Below are 26485 nucleotides of genomic sequence, written 5' to 3' on the forward strand. Positions count from 1 at the left end.
GTTTCTTACTCTTTAGGAAAACTGAGCTCCTCTGAGCAGTCTTTGGAGAGGGAGAAGAAACTGAAGATGGAGTGGAGGCTCAATGGGGGATGCTACTCGGCCAGGGACAAAGGAGGGGCAAGGCCAAGTGTCAGACTTCTGAGGTAAAACCTCCAGTGTCTCTGGCTGACAGGGAGTGGGGTCAGGGCTAAGGGGCACTGGCTGGTCACAACCACTTGGGGTCTTCTCCCCAAGAAAGGGATCTACCCACACAAGGAACATTTAGGAGAGATCCTAGTGCACTGGCCTCCAGAAAAATGCCAGGGAATGAGGTTCTTTTTTTTTTTTCTGAGTAGACTCCATTTCTTGTCTTTTTCTTCTCCTTTTCTTTTTATCTAAAAAGCTACATTTTATATTTCATGAGTTCACAAGCAATTTCCTTCCCATCATACTATCCTGGTTTCTCTCTCTTTTACTCAAGAAACATAATCTCCTAAACTATTTCAGACATCCCCAAATCTGAGGAGTACGTAGGAAAGGGACTGAGTTATACCATTTGACGTGTTTGTCACATGATCATACACACATGCACACACATACACAGAAAAAAGGGGATATATAAAGTCTCCTTAATTTGTTAAACATTTAATGAGTTTATCATCATATAACTGGATGCAGGTGGTACCTCTATAGGAAATGCGAAGGAAAACAGTACAAAGAAAAAAATGACAGGATTTCAGAGATCGGTATGCATTAAGAAGTGAAGAGAAAATGACGCTGTTTATTGCAATTCTGTATTCGCTTCGTTAAAACAATATCTATGTAGAAGTCAGCTACAGTTAATACTTATATTATTCTAATACATTTATTCATGATTTGAAAAATCCTTCCCAGATTTAATTTCCAAGATCTCATTATGTTGCTTAAAAAGAACAACTCATTGCCTTAGGAGAAGCCACATCCAAGCCCCTCCGGGAATGGCATTTATCTCTGTGGTCGTCTTGTCCCGGCCGCAGGTGTGACAGCACTATGAAATTAGCACTAGTTTAATATCCTGTGTACCCCTCATACCCAGAGGCATAATCACCTGCCTTGTCCCAAGGAAGAAGAGAGTGCCTGCGGGTATCAAATAAAGCACTCCATGGTTTATGGCCCCTCTTCCAGCAATACAATGTTGCCCCTTTAAAACATGCCGGAAACAAAGGGAGCATGGTAGGAATTGTGGAAATGTAAGTCTTGGTTTCCACACACTATTCTGTTTATATGTTCACTCCAGTGTCCTAAGCATTCTGCCTCTGTTGGAGTCCCATCCTTCAAGGAGGTGACCTCCTTTCAGTAATAGTAGTAACACCATTACACTAGTAACAATAGCAACACTAGTAATAATAGTAACACTTCCTAAGAACTTGCCAGAGGCAGGCATGTTCTAAGTACTTTACTCTAAATTGATTCACTGAATTCTCACAACATTATACAGTGGGTACGAATATTCTCCTCCATCTCACATTTTTGGAAATGGATGCACAGAGAGTTTAAGAACCTCTGCCCTCTTCTCTCCTCTCCATCCCAAGAAGAATTGAGGTCTTCCTAAGGAGCCCAATATGCTTTTTACTGTTCTACATTGCCTCCCAAATTCCACGGCCCCAACAATTGCAATTTTTAGGGCTATATAAATTCATGATGCCTTGGCATAGAATGGTCAATATCAGTAGTAACATAGTTAAAACTCACGGTTGGGGCAATCCTGTCATCTTCCATTGTTTACAGAGGATGAATGGGAAGGAAGGACTAAGAACCATTCAAAGGATACTATTCTAAGAGCTCAAATCTCTGATGCTCACCTGGACCTTTGCATTTGTAAGTTGTACCCAAACTAAGTCTTCCCTACTGTATGTATCTCATGGCACTTCGTTCCCATCCTTTGGAGTACTTCTGCAGTGTGCATGTGTGTGTATGCGTATGTGTGTATGCATGTGTAGTTGTGTGTATGTTTACTTCTTGTCTCCCTAGACAGATTATAAGCTCCATGAGGACAGAGGCCATATCTGGTTTATTTGCCTATAAATACCTGGAACCTGGTATAGAGTAGGTACTCAATTCATATGTGTTCAATGGGCTTACCCCAAAGACTCAGTAACACAGTGATAAAAGACGATCTTAGGCTGTGTCACATTTTGCCAAATAAGACGTCTATTCTTCAGGGCTCATTACCTCTCCCCATCACTGGACCACATCCGTTCCTAGCGCAGAACATGCTCAAACAGACAAAGTCACCATCAGCAGCAGTCTAGCTGACTTACAAAGCTACCTTTTATTCAGGGCCCAGGAACCCCCTCGATGGGGCTGGCTATATTAGTTCAACCTCAGTCATCAAACTAAACAGAAGGGAAGACCAATCTAAAACACCCTAAATAATGAAATATCTCAGGGTAGATGTATTACTTTTTAAGTTCTGAGGTGAATTCCAAAGTATGTGATCTGAGTGTACTACAAGGTATTTCATTAGCGACTTGCTTGAAAGACTAGAAAAAACAATCTGTGTTTGGCATGTTCGCTATTTACATGTAAAAAGCTATTTCTAAAGACATCAAAGGTGTCCAAAACCAAATCGTTCTTTTAACATTTTAAACACTACAATCTTGTTTATAAATTACTGCATTTTAATCACTCGCCTTATGATCCACAAAGAAAAGTTCTGTTGAGTAAAATGAAATGTCAATCCAGTCACTGTCAGAAACGAAACCAACTGTGAATTAATAGAATTTAAATTAACAAATCTTTTTACTCTAGCTGAATTACAAAGTTTTCTAAATTCGGTTTCCTTGATGGTAACGTATAAGAGTATCTCCAAAAAACAATGACACTAGTCTTGAACTCTTTCACAGGAAAACAGATTCTAGTCAGCAGTGTTAATTTTGTGTTAAGTAACCAATACACTTTAGTTTCTATTCCACAGCCAGCTCCAAGTAAAAGCTGTCTTATTTTTGTGCTATAGATGTTAGCGTATTTATTTGTTTACTGATTTTGAAAAGAGTCTGCAAAACAAGGTAAATAGGCACTCTCTCGGGGACCACGCCAGAGATGAGCAACTGCTCTTTTATTTTTAGAAAAGACTTTTGTGTAAGTTGGGATGGATAGTTTTTAAATTTGAGTTCAACCTTAGCCCCATCTTATAAAGATGAAACTACAAAATCTGCTCTTTTCTTGAAATGAAGGAGATAAAAGTCAACCTCATTTTTTTAAGTGCTCTCCATTGGGACTTATGTCTACATAAGAACAACTAAGAAGCAGACTGAGTAGAACGCCGCTCTGAGCAGGGCAGCGCCGCTCCTTAGCAACACGCATGATTCCATCTTGGTGATGTGGCCAAATCTTATTAGGGCGCAACCTCGGCAGGTGTCTTTGACACTGTTAAATAAAAATCACTTCTATGCCACCGAATCCCACTGCTTTCCCCCTGTCACTCTGGCTCTTTATCCTGTAGCTCTGGTCTCTTTCCCTTTTTTTGGAGAGGGAGGTGGGGCTTCTTTGTTAGTTTTAAAATAATACAGTATTTCTGATGTTTGATGAGGAAATGATAAAAAAAATTCAGATTTGCTTTTATGATTGAAGTAACCACGGCAAAATAGCTCAATGGTACGGTTCAAAAAAAAAAAAAAAAAAAGCCTGATTTTTACTTTCGGGGAACAAAAATCTCCCTTGATTAATCCTAAATACCTTTAACCAGAGGAAATTCAGCCTGTGCAAGATTTATACCATTTTCTGAATGTTAAGTAATAAAAAAGACATGGTTCTAATAAACTCGGCAATGGGCTAAGGATGGTTCTAATAAACTCGGCAATGGGCTAAGGTTCTGGCTCTAATCCCCTAGAGGATGTTGCATCTTATAGGAAGATTCCAGAGGAGACTGCAGTATGAAGGAAATCAGTCATGTCACTGCTGTCTGACAAACGGGATGCAATTTTCCTGTGCTTTCCTCCTGGGGCTGCACAAGAGCATCTATGCAAAAACTGCTCCTTCTCCATCCCTCTTACCAGCAGCAGCTGGGTTTCACTGGGAAGTGTGGTGACTGAGAGCATTTGGGGACTGCTTCTACTTTGATGGAAGAAATTTCAGAACGGAGATATCATTTGGAAGGGGTGGGGGGAGGAGATGGAGATGTGCCTCCATGCCAAAGGGCTACCAAAGGTTTAGATCAAGTCCATTAGGCAGGTCTTTCCTAGCCACCATCTCCTCTCCTTTCTAGCTACAGCTGTATTTTCAGCAGGCTCTGCTCACCTGGTACCCAAGCCAGCCCTGAACAAGCCTGGCACTATATATAAAATCAAATCTGCAGCAATGGGTGAGGTTTGAGCCCTACAGCTTGATAGCCAGAGAACTGCGGAACACCTAGGCACCCAGGTAATGTTTCCTACGTTCTGCCCCCATTTGGCTGGGTGTTCTGCCAGACCTCCAATGGCCAGAACTTCCTCCTTGAATCTTAATAAACACTATTAAATGGGAGGCAGCTTTGCAGATGGCAGATGACACTGGAACCTTATACTATTCTCTACCTGACATCCCCTGTCCAGCACACTGCTCACCTGGGATATCTACACCAACCTGGGTGTGATCCAAGGTGGCCCTGTACTGCCCCCACCAGACTGCACGCAGCTAGGTCTCCAGGGGCCCCACACTTCTGCTCCTGGCTTCCTCCTCTCTCATTGGCCACTGATGAAGATGCACTAGCTACAAATCCAGTTCTCCCAGGAGAGTGTGTTTAATTTGATTAATTTCCATTTCTTTTTTTCAGAATTATTTTGGTGGTGAAATGTTAACACTTTAAGATGTTATAACATAGGCATCCCAGTGACTGAAATATGAAATAACAGCACAGAACAGGTCCTCGTGGGAAGCCAATGTGCAAATTTTCCCACCATGTTCTGCCAATGGTACACTATTCTCAACTATTCCATTTATCTCCAGGGGGCAAATAATGGATATATTCCAGCACCCACTCAATTTCTGTGTTTTCTTCTGGCTAAATAATAAGATCTAAAATATGACTTTCCATCTAAAATTAGCCCTTGCTTAGACACTATCAGCTACCACTCAACACAAGGAAATTTCCTACAGAAATAAAATGAGTATGTAGATAGAATGATGCCTAATTTCAACCACCAAGTCAATCATTCTTTATGCATTTGATGCTTCTTCTGTGTAGTACGTTGTGCAATAGGGGATAAAGAAATAAAGAGAAAGAGGTTCCTGTTCTTAAGGAATTTATCTTTAAGGTTGACTTTTATATTCTTTTAGAGTCCCACTGTATCCTTTGTATTTCTATTCTAATGCCTCCCTCTCTAAAAATGACAGTAATTATAGGTTTACCGTACAACAAATATTGTTGCACCTTTGACCTCCTGCCAGACTCCCAGGAGAACAAAAAACCCTGGATGTGGTGTGTTTGGTGTGTTTCTGCCTGAGAAAAGAGTATAGCAACTATTTCCAAAGTTCTCAGCACATACCCTTACTTCACGTGGGTAGGCAAAAAGGATTATTTCATGCTAAGTATGTGCTTTTTTTCAAAGAACTAATTTAAGGCAGTGCCACTTTTTTTTTTTCAAATAGCATTTTGTTACAAACCATTTTAGAAAAAATATCCATTTTCTGTTGCAGAGACAATTTTTTAAGGACCTAAAATTTATAGAGGAAGGGTTTTTTTGTTTTGTGTTATTTTTCATGAAAAGTCGTGTTAGCTCTGATTAGAGGGGAAGGCATCAGTGAGCCCTGGGGTTTGCTTGAAAGGGAGTGTGAGCCAGACCCCATACTGATAAGTCTACTGGTAAAAGAGAACTGGTAGCTTCTAATAGGTTATATTTATATCCATTTTCCCTCTCATTTTCCATTTATCCTAAGTTCAATCTGCTGCCTCTCTAAATCAATCCTATATCCTAAGAGCAGCTTAGGTATCTCCAGTGCATTCGTTCATGCTCTTTATTCTATTCATTTTATTTCAGGCAATAACAATTTATAAGGAACAAAACACAGAATAAGTCAGTCATAATTATTACACTCAAATATGTCCTTTTCCCTTATAACAGAGCAGAGACACACTACAATTAAATATAAATTTCTCAACCCCACATTGCATTCTTATCCATGAGCTAGTTAACTGCCTTTACAAGGCTCTTTTCCTTTAAGGACAATGTCCTTATTCTAAGAAAAGAACAAAGAAGATGAAAGGGAGCATAGGGAACAGATAATTAAACTGATTAATATACTTGAGCTCTAAACATGGCTCAAGTTTCTTACTAGCTGAGGCAAAATGGTGAACACTTTGGGTTACATAGTTTTCTGACAGGGTAAAGGCAAAGCAAACTTTTAAGTAGAAAGAAATTACCCCTGAAATCAAAGCCAAGGAAGAAGTCATGAAGTGACAGGCTCTTTGGCCCCTCCTGACGGCAGTGCACATGGCAATAGGCATCACACCAGGTCACGCATATCTTTCGTCCATTTCCCTTGTTTTATCACGGGATCCCAACCACATTATCTTCAGGTTTCTCCCAAAGCTAAGAATTTGTGAGTGACTTTGGCCAATATTAAATACCAGTTCAAACCCAGACTACACTTAAAATACATACCCGCACACAAAAACACTTCAAATAAAATCTGATCAGGCTAACTGGCCCATGGGAACCTGCCCAACAAGTTTCACTGACTAAAATCTGTTAGTGGACCACCGCATCAGGGCTGCGCAGGAGCTCCCTTAGACTGCCTTAATCAGGTATTTCACTTACAAATGAATTAATTAATTAGTGATAAATACCTGAAGCACATTACTTATGTGGTCTATTTAAAGCTTTAAATAGCTAAAGATTGCTGACATCTCCTTACTATCGGATAATGTTACACAGGAGCTTAGCATACAAGATGATTTACCAAACCTTTTCCCAAAACCGTTAGCATTTATTCTAACCCCTCCTCCACCCTGGATACCTGAGCAGGGAGAATCCTTCAGAAAGATTCAGGAAGAAAGGATTAAAGCAGGAGCTATAGCTACTGTGGTCAGCTCTACTTCACCAGGATTTCTGTGGTCTTAATGAAGCTGCCCAAGATGGCGGTCTTCTTCCGTTTTACCTTGGTCTTGACGTCCATTTCGTGTTGCCTAATGAACCCTGTGCAATGGCGCTACCATGTATGGCAGCCTGTTGCTGGAATAAAAGTGGTGACAGACCTACACAGGAGCCAAGGAAAGGACTACAAAGTGCTTAAAGATCTCCTGCAAAAGTAAATAAAGCAAGCAAGCAAGCAAGCAAGCAAAAACCCTTGAACTTTATACAGTGAGTCCCAGTATTAAGCACACCAGTGGAAATTCCTACAAACCCAGCTCAAATAGGGCTACTAAATACGGCAAATTGGGTAAAAATTTTTAAATTAGGCCAGAAAGAATTTTGCATATCCTTTATAAAACTCATTCATGCAAATAAAATAATTTGCTTACTTATGGACACAATATGGGCCTACAGATGAAAATATGTTTGTCACGAAACTAAATGAATTATTGGCATTGATCTTTCTTGAAGAAGCCACTGGGAAGATTCCTATTGAAAATAATCTTGTGGGGGCTCCTGGGTGGCTTAGTCGTTAAGCGTCTGCCTTCGGCTCAGGTCATGGTCCCAGGGGTCCTGGGATTGAGCCCCACATCGGGCTCCCTGCTCAGCAGGAAGCCTGCTTCTCCCTCTCCACTCTCCCTGCTTGTGTTCCCTCTCTCGCTGTGTCTCTCTCTCTCAAATGAATAAAATCTTTAAAAAGAAAATAATCTTGTGAAAGAGAAATGTCTGAGCAATTAAATCAAACAGTGGTAAATGCACACAACATTCTTGACCAGACTAACTGCATCTAGATAAATTACCAGACCAGGATGGTACTCAAGAGTTTAAAAAACAACAAAAAAGGAAAGGTGAAATTGTGGAAGTATTGGCTAAAGCACCGTTAAAAAACAGTAAATGCGCAAAACTCAAGATTAGGCAAATTATTTAGGTGGTCAAAATTCATAAAATCAGAAGTATGAATAAAGCCATCAAAGGTTTTTTAATTATCTCCTGTCAAAATACAGGACATACTCTCTGGAAATTTCTAATTTTAATTTCTAGATTAAAGGAGTATATTTCCATCTGATGCCATGGTTAATAGTGGTGGATATAGAAAACAAGTAATTTAGAGATACTGTATATATAACATTTATTTTTTCATATTATAGTGATTTTTTTCCTGATTATAAAATAATCTGTCACTTGAAAAAAGTCTATAAAATTCAGAGAGGTAATACAGAAAATATAAAAATCATTTGTAATCCTACTATCTAAAGATTTTTAGGGATATTCTTTCCATTATTTTTAATACATTTACAGAATGAAGTACATATATGAAAAAAATTTTCCAGATATATATGCAACATTTCTGTTGTTATTGATGGATCGGTTTCAAGGGAATATATGGAGTACCTTGATCCTAGTATTAGACTTATGAATACAGTTTAAAGGTTGAAACCTTCAGTCCCACAGTAACTTTGAGTTCTATGACAGTATGAACAGCCAGGATGATATTTATTTCTTATCTGGAGCACCCCTCTTCCATTTGTTGCCCCTCCCTACAACCTTTCCATGTCTCTACTTCTGCTGGTGCTGTGGATGATCACCTGGAGGAAAACACCACTAATCCCATAATGCCCTCCCACAGTACAGAGATCCCATAAGTAGCAATTTTTTTTTTTTTTACTTCTTCCCCATAAGCCTTATTCTTTTTATTTTTTTAAGATTTTATTTATTTGACAGAGAGAGACACAGCGAGAGAGGGAACACAAGCAGGGGGAGTGGGAGAGGGAGAAGCAGGCTTCCCGCCGAGCAGAGAGCCCGATGCGGGGCTTGATCCCAGGACCCCGGGATCATGACCTGAGCCGAAGGCAGACGCTTAACGACTGAGCCAGCCAGGCGCCCCACCATAAGCCTTATTTTTTAATGCCTTTATTTTCCCCCAATTTATTTTTTAAAATTGCAAAGGCACAGAAAAGTTAAAATAAAACAATAAACGCCCATATACCATCAACCTAGATGTGACATCATCACTTCGGCTTCCTGTCTCCCCACCCACCATTTGAAACGAGGTAGCAGACATGATTAGACTCCATCCCTCTGGAAGCAAAACTATAAGATTACAGGTTAAGATAACTCCCAGCAAAAGTTAGTGAACTTCAGCAGTTTTACCTAAATACGTATTTTAGCTTTTCCCACACCCTCTCCCACTTCAAGGAAACAAAACAAAATCAAGCCAGGTAACTGAAAGGCAAATTGCAGTATTTGAAATATGGATTATACCTTGTCTGGGGTAAGGTTTTGGTAAAGGACTGCCCACACGATGTTATTCCCCAGTGTGGGGACTTTGGCCTCATATTAGAATCATTGACACATTAGAAGAAAGAATCTAGGCTGGTAACCCTGCAGGGAATAAGTCTCCTCTAGAATGTCAGATCTGGTCAATCATGCAATTCTGTTTTGAGAATTTCACCCAGGGACTTCTGGTTTGTCGGAAGAAGCCAGGCAGCAATGAAAGTGGACTGGACTCAACCCACAAGAGGGGATCTGCCCTGGCTATGGTGGCAGATACCCCGGATAGACCCCTGGCCAGCCTTCACTAACCAGGAGGGCAGCTGCAGCACCAGCAGAAAGTGACTGTCCCTCTCTCTCATCTAAGTGGGATCAAGAGGTTTCAGTAAGGGTGTTTAACACTCAGGCCATACTCAGTATTTAGTCTGAGACACTGGACTTAAGGGATGTGGGAGTGGGGGATGAAGGGGTAGCGGTGGTGGATGCAGGGCAGAGGGGCTCACAGTCAGGTCCAAGGTCCAATGGAATCTGAGTGTTCTCATCTACTGTATTTCTCCCATTCTTTCTTCCCTCCCCAAGAATAACGACCGCTGATATTTGCATATGGCTGAGAGGCAGTGTGGCAAGGCAGTGAAGAGCTTGGACTGAGCCCAACAGTCCAAGTTTGAGTCTCAATTCTGCCATCTCCTAGTCAGGCGATCTTGGGCATCTGGAAAGTGGGGATGATGAGAATAATCACGCATACCTCCTGGGATCTTGGAAGATTAAATATGTGAATATATTCAAGGCACTTAGAACAGTGCCTGGCGCTGTTAGCTGTATTTTAAATCTACTAAATAATCATGTTAAACAGAGGCCTTTTCATGCCTCAACTCTTAATCCTCACAAAAACCCCATGAAAGGAGTACCATTATTTCCATCTTACAGATGAAGAAAATGAAACTAAGTTCATTAAATCTACGAGGTTTCCCAGATAGTAAGCGGGGGCGGGAGGTGCCAGGATTTGAGTTCGGACGGTGCATCTCCAAGGCCACATACTTGGCTCTGCGGCTTCCCAGATCAGGACACAGGAACACCAAGCTGTGCTCAGGGACTATCTCATTCTCACAGGGCTGGATGAGCATTCCCTTCCCTGCTGCAAAGCAGAACTCTCATTTTCTCCATTCCAAACACACACACGTGCACAGTTTTTATAAAGTGTTTGACATTAAAAGCATGATGTCAAGCCACGTTATACTTTCCGTTTTGCACGACTGCAAACGCTGAAGCTGACCTGCTTGGTGAGCAGCACTGACAGGTCCCTGGCCCAATTCCTGAGGCCCTGACCACATTCCCTTCTTACCCCCAACCGCACCGCTGACAAATGCTGGCACCTCGAGGCACCGCTCTCCACTCTACCCCTCTTTATTGATTAAATAATGGCTCAAAACTGACTTGAGCAGCAGTGACGCATTGCAGAAGTTCAAAAACTAAAGGCAAAAGGGAGGAAAAGTAGGTTGTTCTGGAAGCTCTGCCAGCTAATTCCATGTAGACAGGTGACCCATATTATGTCAATTAAGTGCCGCTTTAGAGGCATGCTGCAGTGGGCTTTTTTAAAACATTGAACATTGTAAGGTAACAGTGGAGATGGATTAAGGTTTGATGAATGCACTAGGGCCTTCCCTCTGTAATTCAATTAATGGAGTCAGGTGTGGACTTTTGTTGGCATCCTCCCAGGCAGCTGAAAGGCAAAGTGGGACACAGACTTTTAAGTCTATGAGGGGAGAATAGTAGGTCCTGGCAAGGCTGCTCAGCCCCTGAGTATGTGCTGTGTGTCATGACGGGTCCCAGCCCAACAGCACTGTGCCGGTGAAGACCAGGTGGATGCTGAGGTACAGGAGGCGCATGGCTAATGGAGGAGATGAGCTTCTTATCCAGCTGACATGTCTCCCTTCCAGCCCCATGTCCATCACTTTCCGCCTTCTCCTCCATATCCGCCTTTATGAACATTTCCATATCCTGAATTCCTTTTTTTCAAACTGCTTCTTCTAACAAAATGTGTAGGACCTGCATGATCCGGCTCTGGGCCCTTTCTCCATCCTCATCTCTTGCTATGACTCCCTCTGGCCCCACGGACCTGTTTCAATTTCTCAAACAGCTCAGCTCCTTCCCACCTCAAGGCCTTTGCAAGCATGCTGTTACTTGGTGTTCTGCCCAGTGTGATTCTCCCAGGGTCTCTCCTACTAACCTCAAACTCATCCATCCATCCATCCATCCATCCATCCATCCTTATTTATATTTAAATTCAATTAATTAACATACAATGTATTATTCGTTTCAGAGATAGAGTTCAGAGATTCATCAGTTGTATGTAACACTGAGTACCCATTACATCACGTGCCCTCCTTAATGCCCATCATCCAGTTACCCCATCCCCCTACCCCGTCCCCTCCAGCAACCCTCAGACTCAACATTTAGATCTCCACTTTCCTGGCTCCCTTAAATACTGCTCATTCCTAGACATCATTACAGTTTGTAAATATATATCATAAGTCATATATATATATATCATATAATCACAAGATTATTTGAATATTGTCCACCTTCTCCACTAACTGGCAGCTCCAAGTGGGTACTTGTTTTGGCTCATGATTATATACCCAGGGCCTATGATAGCTGCTGGCCTACAGTGAGTGCTCAATAGTTATTTGTTGAATGAACTCATGAATAAATGAATGAATTCCATGCTTTCAGAGTCTTAGTCTCTTCAACTAAGGTGAAATAGTAACTTGCTTGCACATTAGTGGCTGATATCAACATCACTTTTCTCGGACAATCTGTGTGCTGTTTAAAGGACCTTGAGTCCAAGGTGTCAGGCAAAGCAATGGTGAGATTTTCAGGAAGGAATGGTGGGAGGCTGTTGGGAAGAACTGGAGAGGCTGGATTTTTCTGATCCACCTATCTCCTGTCTATTACTTCCTTCACTGATGCAAAGACAGACACTTGAAGACACCAGAGCCATCCCATTAAGAGATGAGCAGCAAACATCCCCAATGTTCATACTCAAGGTAGAGAAGCCACAATGGGGCTCTAGTGCTGTGTGAGCTCTGGACCAGTCTCCCTGATGACTGTCTGATCTCACTGCAGCCTCCCTGCCGCCCCCACCCTTCTTTGTCTCCAAGGTCTCTCTGCCGAGCACACCGCCATTGTCTCCCTCAAAATCACAGCAAGGAGTATCAAAGTAAAGTAATGCTGACATTAGAAGGCAGGTGTTTGGGGCGCTTTTGTCACAAAATATTGTAAACACAATATTTTTAGCAGACAGTTCTGCAATATCTAGTAAATTTTTAATGCACATCCTTTTTCACTCAAGAATATACTTTGAAAATTTGCTCTGAAGGATTCTCAGACAGCATGCAAAGATATATGTACAAACACGACTCTTATTTTTCAAAAAATGGGGGAAAAACTCAACTGTCCAACAGTAGGGACTGGTTAGATAATTCTGGTACAGGTATCCTATTTGCTACAGTCCTTTCATAGAATATTATGCAACTTATACAAAATGAATGTATACTTTGACTTTGAAAGATTTAAGCAATATCCCATTAAGATTCAGAATTTCTTTAAATATATTTTACAGTGATATATAAACATATATTATAAATTGTGGTTATAAGGAGTTCATGTAAAACATTAAATTTCTATATTGTACACTAGTGTCTATTATTTATAGTCTTTATAACAGCATTTTACTTAAAAATCATGTTTATGCTTTTAAACAGATATAAAAATTGTTTTCAAAGTATGATGGGTCATTATTAACTTGATCAAGAGGCTGTCCTTAGACTTACAAAGAAGGCAACTATCCAATCCATGATTTCTAGAAAAGTTAGCCATTTGAACCGGTGGTAGACAGCCTCCAGGATGACCTGCACTAATTCCTGCCCCCGGTACTCACATCCTGTGCAATCAATAGAATGTGGCAGAACTGATGGTATGTGACTTCTAAAATTAGGTTATAAAAGACTGTGGCTTTGGTCTGGAGTTCTCTCTCTCCTAGATAACTCAGTCTGGGGGAAGCCAGGTCATGAGCAGCTGCACGGAGAGGCCCCTGTGGTGAGGAGGTGAGGCCTGCTGCCAACAGCCATATGAATGAGCTTGAAGCCAGTCCTCCAGACCCAGTCAAGTCTCAGATGACTGCAGCCCTGGCTGACACCTTAGTGGCAGCCTCACGAGAGCACCTGAGCCAGACTCTGCAGCTAAGACAGTTCAGGATTCCTGATCCCAGAAACCATTAGATAATACTTGTCTATCGTTTGAAGACACCTGTTTGGCTTCATTTGTTATGTAGCCATAGATCACTAATGCAGGACCCAATCAGCTATATAATTTTTAGTGCCTGTTTCCTAATCTACACAGACAGCCTTTTAAAAGTTACCATCTCTGTGCTCTAAACTTGGTTTCACACTGGTTCCTGCTTTGCACCCACCTCAAATTGGTAAAGACCAGCAACTAAAGTTAGTATAGGGCATTTTGTCCTGTCCTCGGGAGGGTATCACTAATGATGAGGGGTGTGGACTGAATCCAAGGGAGGTCACCAGAGAGATACAGGAACCTGGAACCAATATGGTCTCAAACCTTCAAATTAAAATCCGATGCTTTTACTTCTGCCTTTTTTTTTTTTAAATCTGATCCAAACAAAACATCACATTATTGATCCAGGCAATGGTTCACATTAAATGTCACAAGAAAATTCCCATAATTAAGAGAAAAGGACAGACCAGCTGAAAAAGCTGCCCATTATTTCCTTGTTAAGTGGGGTCTCTGATAAAAGAAGAAATGGACTCCTTTCACATGTAGGTTTAATTCTGCTTAATGCCAAGCGCAGAAAAGGAAATGAGCTTGCATTGTCGTAGAAGACTTTTCTGCTCTCCTGTTGGTGATTTTCCACTCAAGACCCTTGGTTTTCAATCCAGCCATTAGCATCTGTTCAAATAATTCTAGGAATGGCTTTTATTTTCTGCTTGAAGATGGCTTGGACATGTATTGCACATTTTTGTATAACTGAAAAAAAATGTGTGTATGAACCCTCACCTCAAAAATCAATGAGGGGTCAGGGAAGGATAGTCAGCATGTCCAAGGAGAACCGATCTCTCCCAAGGCACCACTGATTCAGCTTGGTCCAAGGAGACTTGGCAGTGGCCGCCAACCTGAATCAAATCTAGAGCTGGTGTGTCTGTGCCTCCAGGGTGGCTTAGTAATGAAGTCATGGAGTCCTTACAAGGAGTTCTCAAAGAGTGTACACGTAAAATATATTCTACACATACGTGTTCTTCTATTTTCACAAGTATAAGTAGATGCCAGTGTGAGCCATCAAATGCAAACTCATTTAAAAGTACCCTTGAACTAATGGCATTCTTAACCAATGGATATTAAGAGTACCACTTATATACTGAGATTTGTAAAATTTTACTTAAAAAAAAAAAGCCTTTTCCAATTGATATGTTGAGAATCATTGTTCTAGAGATGCTACAGGGAGATCAGGGAGATAAAAATTTTCTCGTTCTCCACTGAGATGTAACTGCATTCTAATTTCGTTTCACCCACTCCCTGAATGTGAAGATTCCATACACTGATTAAAACAAACCATGCTTTATGTATAGATTTACATTTTCAGAATATACATTTTAAACAAAAAGAAAAGCAGTCTCCTTATAAAGTCTGGCATATAAAATATGCTATCTCATAATTCCCAGTAGGCCAAAAACTTTAATATGAAGTAATAAACTATGGAGGAGGAAAGAAGCAACAGAGTGAACTCCCCTCACATAGGCTGTGCAGGACAGTAAGACACTTTCATCATTCTTTTTCCCTTCTTTTTCTACCTTTCTTCTGACATTTTGAGGCAGAGGCTAAAATTCACTTCCCTGGCTTTCTTGCAGCAAAAGCACAGGTGCATCACCCAAGTTGCTGCCCAGACTCCAGAATGGAAGCTTGAAACGTGGAGATTTGGGGATGGTTGATGTGGGTGTGATGGCAGCTGTGGGAGCTACAGGGTCTAAAGACCCTCCATCTCTCCCAGAGATTCCATGAGCATTGTGTATTCTGCTGATAAATTCCTTTTATGGTAAAATTCACCCATGTTAGTTACTACTGCTTGTAACGAAGAACCGCCACAGTGGGTGGAGCTGGGGAACAGAGCACAGCTCTCTGAGACTTGAGTCTTTTGACGTCCAGCATGGGCTTTCTAGTTAGGATTTAGGTCACAGGCACCCTGGCCCCATCTGAGTTCTTCCCAAACCAGTTCTTCCCAAAGAAGTGGTAGTAGTCAGTTTCTGATCTTGTGGAGACAGAAAGAAAAATACTGGATACATCTACTAAGGTGCCTGCCATCTTCTTAGGATTTATTACGCAGGTCTACACTACTCAAATAATAATGTTCTTGTTGATCTTAGAGGAAAAAAAGGATTGAAAGTCATCAAGGTCTAGAACCATATGTGTTCACTACCAGAGCAAAACAATTTACCATAACCTAAAAACAGACGTCTTTTTCTGCCTTGCCCAAGCTTTTGTTTGATGATATTGGACCAGATGTGAACACATAAGTTTATGCTCCCACTAAAACCACAGTCAATTCTCATTATTCATGGTAGTCATGTTCTACAAAGTTACCACAAACACTGAATTAGCGAATGTTAATTAGCATTGCATCTAAAGGAAATGCAGGGCTAGGTTCCTGGGAACCTCTGGTCACAATATTTGGTCAAATGATCAATATATAACCTTGTTTTATGTGTATTTCTGTTTAAACACACCTTATTTAAGACTATTTGACACTTTAGGGGTGCCTGGGGTGGCTCAGTTGGTTAAGCGTCCAACTCTTGATCTCAGTTCAGGGCTTGATCTCAGGGTCATGAGTTCAAGCCCCACATTGGGCTCCACACTGGATGTGGAGCTTACTTAAAAAAAAAGAAAGACACTCTATTACTGATTCATTAACACTGAACACTGGACCAATGGCACTATAACTCATGCCTAAACAAGGCTTATCTAGCACACATATTTTCTCCAAAAGTCACCTCATACACAGACTTTCTGTCCTTGGGAACAACAACACTTTAACACTATGCTTTGGGGGCTATTTTAAACAGTAAAATCACCATCAACAACAAAAAAGGCACAATAATATGAAAAACATGGCACTAAGTAGATCGTGGAAAGAACACTTATTTCCAGTATGAGAGTTAAAACAAAAAGGCAGAATGTTGCTTTAGTTTGACTTCAGCTGGGTGTATGTGTGTTGAACAACTCAGTATTTTCATTCTGTTTTGCCTGCAAATTATCACAGAAGTGTCATGAGGACTGACTGGGGGGTTACGAATAAATTTCAGTGAATAGGCAAATTCACAAACATGAAATCCGTGAATAATGAGGATTGACTGTACTTTGTTCACAAAAATCTTTCTGGATATCATGAACTGCTTTTGAACATTGTTACTACACCCCTCACTCTGAATTTAGGTATCATTAATCTTTGAGGAGCAATGTAAATTGCAGGGAGAAAATAACCTTCAGAAAATACATTTGGACTTAAATATTAATTGCTAACAATGATCTTTGTTACATCCTAAATTGGCAATCTGTACAGGAGGTAAAGTTTTAAGATTTCTTGTTCATTCATGAGCAAAAGCAGCTTAATAAAAATTACACCCTGACGGCTTTTCATCTAGATACTCTCCATTGCCCCTCAGATTTTCATTCCACAGATAGATGTCATGTGGTTTTCAAACACGGCTGCAAACAGATTGTGCATATTAGTTAACATTTTTTTCTAAACTTCTTATGTAACACTCGCGTGTATCATTTCAAATGAGTGCATACTATTTCACCGAGCTGTCGTATATTTTGATTGGTTCCAATTTTTGCTATTATAAACAGCTCTACTATAAATGTTTTTAAAGAAAGTTTTCATTTCCTTTAAACATTGTTTCCTAAGGATAAATCCCTAAAATGGGTGAAGAAAGTAAGCAGCCCTGACTGCTAGTAATAAATTAAGTCCTTTCAGAAAGTGGTGACAAGTTTTCCTTGTTTCCCCAGTGGTTCTCTGCCATTGGTTTTATTTCTTTAATTTGCTAAATTAATAGGTGTGAAATTATATCTCATGAATGTTTTAGTTGCATTTACTTAATTACTGGTGAGGATGAAAAGCTTTTTCATATATTGATTCAGTCATTCACTTAGTCAATGAACTTTTATCAAATCCCTACCAGGAGACCAGGCCAGTGTCAGACACTGTCCCTACCCTTAGGGAACCTCCCTTCTGCCTGTTTTTACTTTTATACAAACTGCCTGCTAACATTCAACTGTCTGCCTACTGGAGGCTTGTGTCATCATTTTAGCTTTGAATAAGCACCTATTTAAATTTAGACAATAAATCTTTACCTATGTTATCAAATCTTCCCATTTCATTTTTTCCTTAGTTTTGATAGTTTGATTGAATAATTTCTATATAGCCAGAAGTAAGTCATATTCAAAATATTTAACAACTGGCAAGATAAAATTAATATGTAATAAACCAAAATATTTAACCAAAATATATTTAACATTCCTTTATTTGCTAAACTAACTATATCCTTAAACACTCATAAATAATATTTTATGGAGAAAATAATTCACCAAAACTTTCTAGGAATTTCCAAATCACTTGTTGATTTTTACAAGCTGTGCAATCTTAACGTAGCTGTCATCTAGCTAAGCGATGCCCATGTTCAAACCACATAAGAACCATGTCAATGACTTCACCATTGTATTAACAGTCATTAGATCTCCAGTATCTTTGTTCCAGCTGGACATGCTGAAGGCTCTTCACAACTGGTATATACCTGGATGCCAGTGCCCCCCAGAGGGCCTGTGCCCACTTTGCCACCCTTACCAATTCTGGGCAGCTACAGGCCAGAGGCAGGGCGCTGCACACCCCTCCACCATTGCCTCCTAAACCACTCAGTGGCTGGGGCAGTGAGTACCTGTGTCATGCTCCTCCCAGGTCCCTTACCACCTCCATGGTAACTGATGGGAGACATCATTAGATACTTCATAATCTCAATGGAGAGATCATTTCTCTTCACCAACCAGTATGAAAACATTTCAGTGATTTAACACCCAATGTAGCTCTACTACTATCTACCAGCTGATTATTAGGCCTGGCTAACCCAAAATACGAGTTTTATATGAAATGATTATTCAGAAATGTAATTCCTACAGATTTGACATCTGCTTAGATAACAGATCCTAAGCATTCCTAAACACTTTAGGTGGTCAGCCTGCTGGGAACATGAGAACACACTGGAATCATCCTTCAATGCTCCACATTTGAAATTTGCATGCATTGGCTGAATATCTAACCTAAACACACAAAACCCACAGTCAATCTAACGAGAGCATTTAAACGCCTCTGGGTAAATTTACACCATCACTTTTATCCAATTATGAATACTGAGCTACTCTTTCTGACAATTAGACAATCAGTAGATCCAAATTCCTTTGAGGCCAAGTCATTCTGGCTGGGAAGAGCTCAGAAAGGTGATAGTTAAGTGACTGAAAACCTTCCCTCTGCTCTGCGCTCAGACCAGCTTACCCTCTTCCACAGGACTTGGGAACAAGGAAACAGATTGTTCTCCAAGAGTAAAACTATTAAGACTGCTACAAAAAATTTTTCCAAAACTCAGAAATAAGGCAGAAAGATTCGTGTGTCCTTTCAATGTGATACAAGAGCATGGTCTAACAAGCTCGCCCAGCTTCATCTGACCCTGCGGAGAAGGATGGTTTTTTGATTTACTGCTGATTAGGGTGCAGACTCTATAGAGCTAGATGTTCACTGATACGAGGCTGATGAATTACAGATGATTTTTTCTGGTAGAAATACAAATTATTTAATTGGAAAAACTAACCCCCAGATTTATGCCTTAATTGCTCAACAGAATATTAGCCAGTTTGGTATGGAACTTGATGATATTCAGTATTCCTTCTTTCATTGGCCATATACACTTCTTGTATTCTTCAAATCAGGTTTTTCATTTGTTTCCTTTCACGAGTTAATTAAATCCTTGACATGTACTATGTATGTGTATGAGATTCACGTTCTCAACTTTTTCAAAATTGACTTTGACACTCATAAACCAATAGGCTGCGGTGAAGATGTGCAAAGGCATCATCAAAGAGACAGAATTACTTCCAGACACGGCTGGCTAGGTTGACGACAGTAACTTGACTGAATTAATTTCATCACCTGTCAGGAAGGGGAAGTTGGTGGATCAGCAATGGAAGCTTCATAAGTAAACATCCATCTATCAAAGCAATGACAGGGGGTGGGGGCGAGGGTGATGCGGGGTCCACTCGGCAGGTGTATCCCTGCGTCTTCAGTAGGCAACCAGCCTGATGTCACGAACACACAAACCGTTTATCTTGCCCTTTTTTCCTGCCATGTTCATGCTCCCTGAGTAACCTTTGGATTGTAAGTTGGTTTCTCAGGCAGGAAAATGATTCACTGGTCAGGCCAATATGAGTAACCCATCCAGCTGGCAGTTCCTGTAGATTAATAAACTGTCATTGGCGTGTGGTTTTACATTCCAGTTCTTTGTGGAATGGACAGCATGTGTCTGCGTTGTGACTTAAGTCAACTCTGGTTCTTCTAGTAGATCAAGTTTCTGGCCTCCCGGCTGTGGCCTACCCCAGATCATGTGATTCCACCAAGGGAAATGCCAGCTGGGCAGAACTCTGGTGACAGTGCTTCTCAGACAATCTGCGGCTGTGGACATGTTCTTTGTTCATTTGTTGGTTTTTAAATTTCCAATCCCTGTGGACCAAGGCTTTCATAAAATTCAGGAAAAATATATTTCCACAAAAGCAAAATTTTAAAAAGTCATAGAAAATATAGGCCCATATTTTATTACTAGATTCAATTGAATCCAAATTACTCTGCAATATAGAAGTTCCTTTTAAAAGTATAAAAGTCTCTAAATGCTCACTTCCAATTTATGCAATTTATCTCAAGTCCAGGGACTACACTGTATATGGGGACTTGTTAGAAATGCAAATTCTTGGGCCTTATCCCAGGGCTCCTGAATCAGAAACTCTGGGGCTGTGGCCCAGCAATCTGTGTTTTAACAAGACTTCCCTGTGATTCTGATGCTTGATCAACCTTATGATCCTAGGTGAGAAACACCTAGAGTATACATCAGAACTCATAAGCTCAAATGGCAGAGGGGCCAGGTAGGCACAGAAATGTAACTGTGACGAAATGAGAATTATAAGGAATGGTAGATTCCTTGGCAAACTGTAGCCTAGATGTCCAGCATGGGAGCATTCAAATCCAGACACACACACACATGCTCACATACACACCTCTGGACAAACAAAACTTCTAGTAGCTAGTGTGGGACCCCTGGTCTATTACTTTTTCTAAACGTGGATTTATAGTAATCTCAGCCTTAATAAAATGATGATTTGCTTTTTCCTGACAACTGTTTAAGCTCAGAGTATTATATATTAAATCCTGAGTGTATGAAGGCTTATTCTTGAGGTTTCTATTCTGTCACAATAATCTATTTCCATTTCTAATTCTATATCATGCTATTTTGAATTATGAGACATTATAATACATATTGAATCATCCTTATTTCTTTCTCTTTGATGGTTTGAAAGTTAACTTTTACCAATTAGTTTTGGAATAATTTTGTTATACTCCAATCAAGTATTCTGTTAACATTTCAGCTGAAATTGCTAATAATTAGATCACACTTAGTTCACCTGGTGATGGGTTAGGAAAAAAGAGGATTTTGGTTCCCATCCCAGCTCTGCTGCTCAGTGACTGTGGCTTGGGGCCTCATCCTGTCAACTGGCACTACCCATGCCTCTGTCACAGGCTTGCTGTAAGAAATTAATAAAACAGCATATGCTAACCACCTGTCCATTTGCAGTTTCTCCAAAACATGACTGCCCTTTCGCTTCTTCCTATCCTAAAACACTGTAGACCCCTTCTCTTCTCTATCCAGTTAGCAGTTTTCTTTACTTGAGGGGCGAAATAAATGAAGAATAAAACAATCCTGAAAGTGATACATTTCTTCCTTGGTACTGCTCATCTACAACTTAATTATTTTATATATAGTACTGTCCTTATAACTGTTTTGGGGTGAGGTATACTACAGTCATAAAATGTGACATCTGATATGATTTCTGATTTCCCAATTCTTACTGAAACTTTCCATGCGTTCAAGTAGAGGATACATTTTTATAACTTCCTATGTGTCTGAGAAAAAAAATGTTTTCCACAGGCAACAGAAGAAAAAAATAGATAAGTTAGACTACGTCAAAGATACGAATGTGCAAATAAGAACACAATCAACAGAATGAAAAGGCAACCCATGGAATGCGAGAAAATACCTGCAAATCATATAATGGGTTAATATCCAGAATATATTTTAAAAAAAACTCCTTTACAACTTAATTATAAAAAACCCGATTAAAAAATAGGTAAAGGACTTGAACAGACTTTTCTCCAAAGAAGACAAATGGTCAATAAGCATCTGAGATGATGCTCAATAATCAGAAAAATGCACATCAAAACGAGGAGCTATCACCTCACATCTGTTAGAATGGCTATTATCAAAAAGACAAGAAATAACAAGTGTTGTGAGGATGTGGAGAAAAGGGAACCCTCCTGCACTGTTGGTGGGAATCTAAAATGGTTCAGCTGCTGTGGAAAACAGTATGGTGGTTCCTCAATAATAAAAAATTGAACTACTATATGATCCAGCAATTCCACTTCTGGGTATATATCCAAAGGAATCGAAAGCAGGGTCTTAAAGAGATATTTGTACACCCGTGTTCTTAGCAGCATTATTCCCAATAGCCAAGAGGTAGAAGCAAATTAAGTGTCCATCTGCAAATGAATGGCTAAACAAAATGTGGAATATGGGCGCCTGGGTGGCTCAGTTGGTTAAGCGACTGCCTTCGGCTCAGGTCATGATCCTGGAGTCCCGGGATCGAGTCCCGCATCGGGCTCCCTGCTCAGCAGGGAGTCTGCTTCTCCCTCTGACCCTCTTCCCTCTCGTGCGCTCTATCTCTCATTCTCTCTCTCTCAAATAAATAAATAAAATCTTTTAAAAAAATGTGGAATATGATTATTCAGCCTTCAAAAGAAAGGAAATTCTGACACATGGATGAAACTTGAAGACATTAAGCTAAGTGAAACAAGCCAGTCACAAAAAGACAAATACTGTATATAAATACTTATATGAGGTACTTGAGTAGTCAAATTCATAGAGACAGAAATTAGAATGGTGGTTGCCAGGGGCTGGGGAGAAGGAAGAATGGGACATTATTATTTAATAGGTACAGAGTTTCAGTTTTACAAGATGAAAAGTGTTCTGGAGATGGTTAGTGGTGATGGTAGCACAATGAGAATGTGCTTAATACCACTGAACTGTATGCTTGGAAAGGGTTAAGATGGTCAATTTTATGTTATGTGTATTTTACCACAATTTAAAAAAAACAAAACCTCAAAAAACCCCAAGATATTTATTTTCCTTTTTCTACCCTTAATTTTGATGTAAATCATAATTCTGCCTTATTGTTGGTACCATTCTTGCTTCAGTTCCTACTAAGATCTGGGCTGGGGATGGCCCGAGCCCCAGGGAAGGGACTCATTCAGAGTCTGTGGGCTCCGCCCAAGAATGGTTGGATCTTGGCAGAGGCAAGGCCATGCAAGAGCAGATGGGCAGAAATGGGCTGGGACAGGGAAAAACACTGAGTTCCCCCAAAGACCCCAGAAGCAAACTCTTATTTGTCAGCAAGGTGTCAGAACCAGAAGTATGCTGCAGAGACAGGGGAGAGTCTCAAACAAGCTGGGACACAAGTCCTTGAAGGTCAATTCCAGAGTAGAGATGGGTTTCCAGAAAGCTAAGGAGGCACTATCAGAGATGGAGATTTTATCACAAATAGCCTTCTTTCCATTTCTTTCCCATCTCTCTCTGCTGCTGAAGAAGAAATACTCAGGTCTTTATTAAATACTGGTCTGGACCACCTACCTATATTATTTCTACCGAATCCTCATGGTTTGGGGGCAGGAAACTTGAAGGCAGGGCTGACAATGTCCAGGTACTCTAGTGGTCTATCCAAGAAGGCTGGGGACAGTGACTTGGTGGCACTTGTCTGGGAAGCTGTTCCCTAAGGTGGCAAAGGCACCCCATCTCAGGGGCTGCGCAGTTACAGAGCAGACAGGTTCTGCAGTGAACCCCACATTTGTATTCAGTGCATATCTTACCATTTGTAGTTATTTTTAATTCAGACAAAGAACTTTCCTTTGTCCTCTGTGGCTATTTTGTTTGTTCCATGGGGCTTTTGCTGGCACTATTATTTTGACAATTTTCTCTTTCTTGTTTTAATGAGTGATCTTTTTATCTTTGTTTCATGTTACTGTATTGCATTTTTTCACTTCTATTAAGTGGGGATAAGGGAGCAAGAAAAGAACTATGAGGGCAATCTTTTCTCCTGGCCAGGTCTGTGGTGTTATTTCTATGTATCTACTCTAATGCATAGCTATGGGAGACCCAGCAAAACCTAAATGCAGGAGCTATTTCTCCCATTAAAATTCACTATGCAAGTCATTCAAAAGAACCGCTAAGAAAAAAAATAAATTCTCAGTCCTTTCCTGTATAATTTAAATATTTCACAATCATTTGTAAGCAATAATATTAGCTTCAAAGGCAGCTTGGGGGAAATGGTTGGAATGATACCATTCCAAAATTTTCAGAATATGAGATCTGTAAACTAGACTCTGTGGTCTCTAACATATGTAACCACAGGACAGAGACAATTTGCCTGAGGAGTCCAAGCCATAGATGGAAAATAGGATAAATGAAAAACAATACCCAGAGGGCAAGAACCTTGTAGAGAAGAGCTGAAGAGTGTTAACTCTACAGTCAGAGGGTCTCTCTGCTGATAGAGCCCCTTTCATACTGGCCTGCCTCCCAACAGCTTCATTTCAAAGCGGAACTTGAAAAGAATGTTGCTATTATGCAGATTATTTCCCATGACCTTCCTTTAAAACACTATTCCTTCAACACATTGTGGGACATGCAGCTGTTATAACCTTATGGGACTCTGGCCTCAAACATGGTAAAGCCAATCACATGCTCTGTCTGCAGGGCCAGGTTCACTTCCAACTAGCTTTTCACCAAAGGAGTTACCGACTGTCGTCTCAGAACCAGGTGAGAAGGGATCACAAACTATTTGGGAATCTACTCAGGGAAAGACAGGCAACATTACAGATAGGCTTATGTCCCTAGGAAGCAAAGCTGATCACTAATTCCTCCACCTAAGAACTTTTTCATCAACCTTCTCAATCCATCTCTCCTTGAAGTTACCGTCAGAGTACAGATTCTAAAGAAATGTGGTTCCAACTGTATAATCTGCTCACCTGACACCTCTTAATTCTAATGTCACCCTTTTTGCATCGCAGATTTATTCTCCCTGGAGTTGTGTAATGTGGCAACCCTGCCTCCAAAACCCGTTCCATTCTCATCAGCTTTGGAGCAATCTCTTTTACAGCTGGCTGACCTCAGGAAGTGTCTTTGTCTCCAAGATGTTCAAACCAAGGAAACTCATATATTTCCCAACTGTAAGAGAATGAATGGTGACTCCACTATATCTCAGGGCAGATAAAGCATGACTGTCTAACTCTACTCTGTGTTAGTAAACCAGGAGGTATACAATATTCATTCCTAAATTTCAAGAGGCCAAAGCTCTTCCCTGGCTCTCAGGGCTCTTTGAATACACCCCATGATAAGTTGACCTTCACTCTTGGAATGATGCCACCCAAAGCAGATCTCAACCTAATACCACCACTTGTGCATGTCAGTGTTATTTGCTTGTTCCTTTTGTTTGTAACACTTTTCCCCTTTAGCCATTTTGTTGTGATATTCGTTCTCAGATATCATTATTCTCAGTCTCCTTATTGTTTAATTAATGTATCATAGTCCTACCTTATATTTTAATATATGACCTTTTAAGTGCATTTTTTTCATGTGGGATAAGTGATATGTTATGGTTGTTATATTTGGACCATCATCTATCATTATTTCCTCTTATTTTTGCTATTTCTTACTTTTGCTTAATACATGCCACCAGTATTAACTAAACACTGTAATATATACTTCCATTTCTTTTTAAATATGTTGGGAAGAAAGCATTGAATAAAACTATTTCTACTTAAACCAGATCTGTACACTAACACACACACATGCACACAATCATGACGATCATCAAATTCATTTTTCTGTTGATTTCTAGTTATAGCCATGATAAAGCCCCAAATTCTTAGGCTTCTTTAAATGAGTAAAAAAGGACAGCCCTTCTCCATCTTATTTCGTTCTGTCTTTGGACTGTTATTCTGAAACTTCTATTTTTCTTGCAGGTCAGAAAGACATGTATTCAAATTGACTACTACTTAACAAAGCAAGTTATTTAATCCGAGACTGTTTTCTCATCTGGAACAAGGGGATCTTCCCACCAGAGGTGTGAAGATTAAACGAAGTGATGTATTCTAAAGAACCTGATACATAGTACTCTCTAAATATTAGTTCCCTTTAAGTTTTCAATCACAGTCTTATTCTGCAATAGGCCTGTGGTCAGAGCATTGATCCTTCCTACTTAGGGTTTCTAGTCTCTCGTACTGAGAATTGATAAGGCAGCCACAGCATGAAGAAATTCCTATTTGGGACCCAAAGCATAAGGTCAGTGACTATTTAGGGTTGGTGAGATATGTGAAAATCTTTCTTTAGGTTTCCCAAATGAATGACATCTTGCCTGGATAATTTTTTCCATAAAGGGAACTGCAGATGTTTCATTTCCCTGGGGAGTTTATGGTCTCAATTGCAGCTGCATCTGAAATCAGTATTTTGAATATTATCTGGCCTTTCTTCCAGATGTTATAAGATTTCTTCTTCACTAAAGTTTGAAAATGTTGTTAAGTATTGTCTTGAGATTTTTCTCTAGATGTTAACATCCGTGTATAGTCTAAGCCTCTGATCAATTCTGGAAACATTTCTTACCTTCAATTGTTGATTCTTTAAAATGTATTTCTTCTGTTAGCTTAAGTACTTACT

The 26485-nt window shown here is 40.2% G+C and overlaps 1 protein-coding gene and 1 long non-coding RNA gene across 3 annotated transcripts in view; one reads left to right on the forward strand and one right to left on the reverse strand.

Annotated features, from left to right (window-relative positions):
• GNG2 (G protein subunit gamma 2) overlaps window positions 1-26485 on the reverse strand; it is a 124222-nt gene that overhangs the window by 58565 nt on the left and 39172 nt on the right. The window lies entirely within an intron of this gene.
• On the forward strand, window positions 17-26422 carry LOC113910149. The gene is made up of 3 exons (XR_003515937.1): window positions 17-143; window positions 1747-1836; window positions 25795-26422. It is a non-coding gene; the product is annotated as an uncharacterized LOC113910149 (long non-coding RNA).

The sequence above is a fragment of the Zalophus californianus genome, chromosome 6 (assembly GCF_009762305.2).
Source record: "Zalophus californianus isolate mZalCal1 chromosome 6, mZalCal1.pri.v2, whole genome shotgun sequence".
Taxonomy (NCBI): Eukaryota; Metazoa; Chordata; class Mammalia; order Carnivora; family Otariidae; genus Zalophus; species Zalophus californianus.